We start from the raw sequence: 7,628 nt of genomic DNA on the forward strand, positions 1-7,628 counted from the left end.
TGGAGAGACTTTACAGAGTACTGTATATATCATAGATACCATCAGACCTGACTACAGACAGGAGGAGAGACTTTACAGAGTACTGTATATATCAGAGATACCATCAGACCTGACTACAGACAGGAGGAGAGACTTTACAGAGTACTGTATATATCATAGATACCATCAGACTTGACCACAGACAGGAGGAGAGACTTTACAGAGTACTGTATATATTATAGATAAGAAAGAAGACAGACAGACAGACAGACAGGCAAGAACAAAGACAGACAGACAGACAGACAGACAGACAGACAGACAGACAGACAGACAGACAGACAGACAGACAGACAGACAGAACATAAAGGTGTGATAAAGGAGGAGCCAAAACCTAAAGTGTTACATCACTTCCTGTAGATTTCAAGAAACTCAAATCTAAACCATATTTTAGCAAATCAGTAGATATGAAACTTACCAGCCCTCTGATTCTTTCCTGCACCAGGAGTGTCCAATGTAGGATCAACTAGAGAGAGAGAGAGAGAGAGAGAGAGAGAGAGAGAGAGAGAGAGAGAGAGAGAGAGAGAGAGAGAGAGAGAGAGAGACATGATTTCCTCCAGCACTTAATATCACAGAACATTATTTGTAATGTCTGAGATGAGAGTTTCATCATATCACAACATATTAGTTGTAATGTCTGAGATGAGAGATTCATCATTTCACAACATATTAGTTGTAATGTCTGAGATGAGAGATTCATCATTTCACAACATATTAGTTGTAATGTCTGAGATGAGAGATTCATCATTTCACAACATATTAGTTGTAATGTCTGAGATGACAGATTCATCATTTCACAACATATTAGTTGTAATGTCTGAGATGAGAGATTCATCATACCTGCTCTAGATGACGGAGGACCATTGACTTCTACAGATGCCAGAAACGTTGTAGAGATGTTAGATAATGTTGCAGAGAGGTTTGGGATGGTTGTAGAGATGTTAGATAATGTTGCAGAGAGGTTAGAGGATGTTGTGGAGACATGAGGTCTGGAGGTGACCGTTGACAATTTAAGAGGAGCTGTGTGTAAAACAAAAGAACAGTCATCCACAAATACTGTCACCATTTTGCTTTTCTCTTATGAAGTCATGAAGCCTGTAACAAACATTAAGCTCTGAATTTGTCAAGACAAATATGATTGAGTGTTAACTTACCATCTGTAACTGTGAGTTGCACCTCTTGGAGTGTGTCTGGGCCATATCTCTCCACTCCACACCAGTAAGTTCCAGAGTCTGACTTCATCAGGTTCTTGATGGTAACAGTGAAGTATCCATATCTATTGTCATGTATGGAATATCTTCCACTCTCAATATAGTTCTTGTTCTTCTGAGTTTGAACCAGAATGTCATTGTAACTGTCACATTTCTTCCTACAGAAGTACTTGTCATTGCTTTTTCCAAACCATTTATCTGCATTTGAGCACTGAATTGTGACCTGTCCCCCAACAACTCCAGTCACCTTGGTGATGACTGACTCCACAACACAGAGAGCTGTAAAACAGAAGCACACGCTCACTAAAGAGGACCTGGACCCCAACAACTCCAGTCACCTTGGTGATGACTGACTCCACAACACAGAGAGCTGTAAAACAGAAACACACGCTCACTAAAGAGGACCTGTCCCCCAACAACTCCAGTCACCTTGGTGATGACTGACTCCACAACACAGAGAGCTGTAAAACAGAAACACACAGTCACTAAAGAGGAACTGGACCCCAACAACTCCAGTCACCTTGGTGATGACTGACTCCACAACACAGAGAGATGTAAAACAGAAACACACGCTCACTAAAGAGGACCTGTCCCCCAACAACTCCAGTCACTTTGGTGATGACTGACTCCACAACACATAGAGCTGTAAAACAGAAACACACGCTCACTAAAGAGGACCTGGACCCCAACAACTCCAGTCACCTTGGTGATGACTGACTCCACAACACAGAGAGCTGTAAAACAGAAACACACGCTCACTAAAGAGGAACAGTCCCCCAACAACTCCAGTCACCTTGGTGATGACTGACTCCACAACACAGAGAGATGTAAAACAGAAACACACGCTCACTAAAGAGGACCTGGAACCCAACAACTCCAGTCACCTTGGTGATGACTGACTCCACAACACAGAGAGATGTAAAACAGAAACAAACGCTCACTAAAGAGGACCTGTCCCCCAACAACTCCAGTCACCTTGGTGATGACTGACACCACAACACAGAGATGTAAAACAGAAACACACACTCACTAAAGAGGACCTGTCCCCCAACAACTCCAGTCACCTTGGTGATGACTGACTCCACAACACAGAGAGATGTAAAACAGAAACACACGCTCACTAAAGAGGACCTGTCCCCCAACAACTCCAGTCACCATGGTGATGACTGACTCCACAACACAGAGAGCTGTAAAACAGAAACACACGCTCACTAAAGAGGAACAGTCCCCCAACAACTCCAGTCACCTTGGTGATGACTGACTCCACAACACAGAGAGCTGTAAAACAGAAACACACGCTCACTAAAGAGGACCTGGACCCCAACAACTCCAGTCACCTTGGTGATGACTGACTCCACAACACAGAGAGCTGTAAAACAGAAACACACGCTCACTAAAGAGGACCTGGACCCCAACAACTCCAGTCACCTTGGTGATGACTGACACCACAACACAGAGAGATGTAAAACAGAAACACACGCTCACTAAAGAGGACCTGGACCCCAACAACTCCAGTCACCTTGGTGATGACTGACTCCACAACACAGAGAGATGTAAAACAGAAACAAACGCTCACTAAAGAGGACCTGTCCCCCAACAACTCCAGTCACCTTGGTGATGACTGACACCACAACACAGAGATGTAAAACAGAAACACACACTCACTAAAGAGGACCTGGACCCCAACAACTCCAGTCACCTTGGTGATGACTGACTCCACAACACAGAGAGATGTAAAACAGAAACACACGCTGACTAAAGAGGACCTGTCCCCCAACAACTCCAGTCACCTTGGTGATGACTGACTCCACAACACAGAGAGCTGTAAAACAGAAACACACGCTCACTAAAGAGGACCTGTCCCCCAACAACTCCAGTCACCATGGTGATGACTGACTCCACAACACAGAGAGCTGTAAAACAGAAACACACGCTCACTAAAGAGGACCTGGACCCCAACAACTCCAGTCACCTTGGTGATGACTGACTCCACAACACAGAGAGCTGTAAAACAGAAACACACGCTCACTAAAGAGGAACCGTCCCCCAACAACTCCAGTCACCTTGGTGATGACTGACTCCACAACACAGAGAGATGTAAAACAGAAACACACGCTCACTAAAGAGGAACTGGACCCCAACAACTCCAGTCACCTTGGTGATGACTGACTCCACAACACAGAGAGCTGTAAAACAGAAACACACGCTCACTAAAGAGGACCTGGACCCCAACAACTCCAGTCACCTTGGTGATGACTGACACCACAACACAGAGATGTAAAACAGAAACACACACTCACTAAAGAGGACCTGTCCCCCAACAACTCCAGTCACCTTGGTGATGACTGACTCCACAACACAGAGAGATGTAAAACAGAAACAAACGCTCACTAAAGAGGACCTGTCCCCCAACAACTCCAGTCACCTTGGTGATGACTGACACCACAACACAGAGATGTAAAACAGAAACACACACTCACTAAAGAGGACCTGGACCCCAACAACTCCAGTCACCTTGGTGATGACTGACTCCACAACACAGAGAGATGTAAAACAGAAACACACGCTGACTAAAGAGGACCTGTCCCCCAACAACTCCAGTCACCTTGGTGATGACTGACTCCACAACACAGAGAGCTGTAAAACAGAAACACACGCTCACTAAAGAGGACCTGTCCCCCAACAACTCCAGTCACCATGGTGATGACTGACTCCACAACACAGAGAGCTGTAAAACAGAAACACACGCTCACTAAAGAGGACCTGGACCCCAACAACTCCAGTCACCTTGGTGATGACTGACTCCACAACACAGAGAGCTGTAAAACAGAAACACACGCTCACTAAAGAGGACCTGTCCCCCAACAACTCCAGTCACCATGGTGATGACTGACTCCACAACACAGAGAGCTGTAAAACAGAAACACACGCTCACTAAAGAGGACCTGGACCCCAACAACTCCAGTCACCTTGGTGATGACTGACTCCACAACACAGAGAGATGTAAAACAGAAACAAACGCTCACTAAAGAGGACCTGTCCCCCAACAACTCCAGTCACCTTGGTGATGACTGACACCACAACACAGAGATGTAAAACAGAAACACACACTCACTAAAGAGGACCTGTCCCCCAACAACTCCAGTCACCTTGGTGATGACTGACACCACAACACAGAGATGTAAAACAGAAACACACGCTCACTAAAGAGGACCTGTCCCCCAACAACTCCAGTCACCTTGGTGATGACTGACACCACAACACAGAGAGCTGTAAAACAGAAACACACGCTCACTAAAGAGGACCTGTCCCCCAACAACTCCAGTCACCTTGGTGATGACTGACTCCACAACACAGAGAGAAGTAAAACAGAAACACACGCTCACTAAAGAGGACCTGTCCCCCAACAACTCCAGTCACCTTGGTGATGACTGACACCACAACACAGAGAGCTGTAAAACAGAAACACACGCTGACTAAAGAGGACCTGTCCCCCAACAACTCCAGTCACCTTGGTGATGACTGACACCACAACACAGAGAGCTGTAAAACAGAAACACACGCTCACTAAAGAGGACCTGGACCCCAACAACTCCAGTCACCTTGGTGATGACTGACACCACAACACAGAGAGCTGTAAAACAGAAACACACGCTCACTAAAGAGGACCTGGACCCCAACAACTCCAGTCACCTTGGTGATGACTGACACCACAACACAGAGAGCTGTAAAACAGAAACACACGCTCACTAAAGAGGACCTGTCCCCCAACAACTCCAGTCACCTTGGTGATGACTGACTCCACAACACTGTCCCCCAACACTGACACCACAACACAGAGAGCTGTAAAACAGAAACACACGCTCACTAAAGAGGACCTGTCCCCCAACAACTCCAGTCACCTTGGTGATGACTGACACCACAACACAGAGAGCTGTAAAACAGAAACACACACTCACTAAAGAGGACCTGTCCCCCAACAACTCCAGTCACCTTGGTGATGACTGACTCCACAACACAGAGAGCTGTAAAACAGAAACACACGCTCACTAAAGAGGACCTGTCCCCCAACAACTCCAGTCACCTTGGTGATGACTGACACCACAACACAGAGAGCTGTAAAACAGAAACACACGCTCACTAAAGAGGACCTGTCCCCCAACAACTCCAGTCACCTTGGTGATGACTGACACCACAACACAGAGAGCTGTAAAACAGAAACACACGCTCACTAAAGAGGACCTGTCCCCCAACAACTCCAGTCACCTTGGTGATGACTGACACCACAACACAGAGAGCTGTAAAACAGAAACACACGCTCACTAAAGAGGACCTGTCCCCCAACAACTCCAGTCACCTTGGTGATGACTGACACCACAACACAGAGAGCTGTAAAACAGAAACACACGCTCACTAAAGAGGACCTGTCCCCCAACAACTCCAGTCACCTTGGTGATGACTGACACCACAACACAGAGAGCTGTAAAACAGAAACACACGCTCACTAAAGAGGACCTGTCCCCCAACAACTCCAGTCACCTTGGTGATGACTGACACCACAACACAGAGAGCTGTAAAACAGAAACACACGCTCACTAAAGAGGACCTGTCCCCCAACAACTCCAGTCACCTTGGTGATGACTGACACCACAACACAGAGAGCTGTAAAACAGAAACACACGCTCACTAAAGAGGACCTGGACCCCAACAACTCCAGTCACCTTGGTGATGACTGACACCACAACACAGAGAGCTGTAAAACAGAAACACACGCTCACTAAAGAGGACCTGTCCCCCAACAACTCCAGTCACCTTGGTGATGACTGACACCACAACACAGAGAGCTGTAAAACAGAAACACACGCTCACTAAAGAGGACCTGTCCCCCAACAACTCCAGTCACCTTGGTGATGACTGACACCACAACACAGAGAGCTGTAAAACAGAAACACACGCTCACTAAAGAGGACCTGGACCCCAACAACTCCAGTCACCTTGGTGATGACTGACACCACAACACAGAGAGCTGTAAAACAGAAACACACGCTCACTAAAGAGGACCTGGACCCCAACAACTCCAGTCACCTTGGTGATGACTGACACCACAACACAGAGAGCTGTAAAACAGAAACACACGCTCACTAAAGAGGACCTGGACCCCAACAACTCCAGTCACCTTGGTGATGACTGACACCACAACACAGAGAGCTGTAAAACAGAAACACACGCTCACTAAAGAGGACCTGTCCCCCAACAACTCCAGTCACCTTGGTGATGACTGACACCACAACACAGAGAGCTGTAAAACAGAAACACACGCTCACTATAGAGGACCTGTCCCCCAACAACTCCAGTCACCTTGGTGATGACTGACACCACAACACAGAGAGCTGTAAAACAGAAACACACGCTCACTATAGAGGACCTGTCCCCCAACAACTCCAGTCACCTTGGTGATGACTGACACCACAACACAGAGAGCTGTAAAACAGAAACACACGCTCACTATAGAGGACCTGTCCCCCAACAACTCCAGTCACCTTGGTGATGACTGACTCCACAACACAGAGAGCTGTAAAACAGAAACACACAGTCACTAAAGAGGACCTGTCCCCCAACAACTCCAGTCACCTTGGTGATGACTGACACCACAACACAGAGAGCTGTAAAACAGAAACACACGCTCACTAAAGAGGACCTGGACCCCAACAACTCCAGTCACCTTGGTGATGACTGACTCCACAACACAGAGAGATGTAAAACAGAAACACACAGTCACTAAAGAGGAACTGTCCCCCAACAACTCCAGTCACCTTGGTGATGACTGACACCACAACACAGAGAGCTGTAAAACAGAAACACACGCTCACTAAAGAGGACCTGGACCCCAACAACTCCAGTCACCTTGGTGATGACTGACACCACAACACAGAGAGCTGTAAAACAGAAACACACGCTCACTAAAGAGGACCTGTCCCCCAACAACTCCAGTCACCTTGGTGATGACTGACACCACAACACAGAGAGCTGTAAAACAGAAACACACGCTCACTAAAGAGGACCTGTCCCCCAACAACTCCAGTCACCTTGGTGATGACTGACACCACAACACAGAGAGCTGTAAAACAGAAACACACGCTCACTAAAGAGGACCTGTCCCCCAACAACTCCAGTCACCTTGGTGATGACTGACTCCACAACACAGAGAGCTGTAAAACAGAAACACACAGTCACTAAAGAGGACCTGTCCCCCAACAACTCCAGTCACCTTGGTGATGACTGACACCACAACACAGAGAGCTGTAAAACAGAAACACACGCTCACTAAAGAGGACCTGGACCCCAACAACTCCAGTCACCTTGGTGATGACTGACTCCACA

Source organism: Salvelinus fontinalis, chromosome 40 (genome assembly GCF_029448725.1).
Source record: "Salvelinus fontinalis isolate EN_2023a chromosome 40, ASM2944872v1, whole genome shotgun sequence".
In the NCBI taxonomy this organism is placed as follows: domain Eukaryota; kingdom Metazoa; phylum Chordata; class Actinopteri; order Salmoniformes; family Salmonidae; genus Salvelinus; species Salvelinus fontinalis.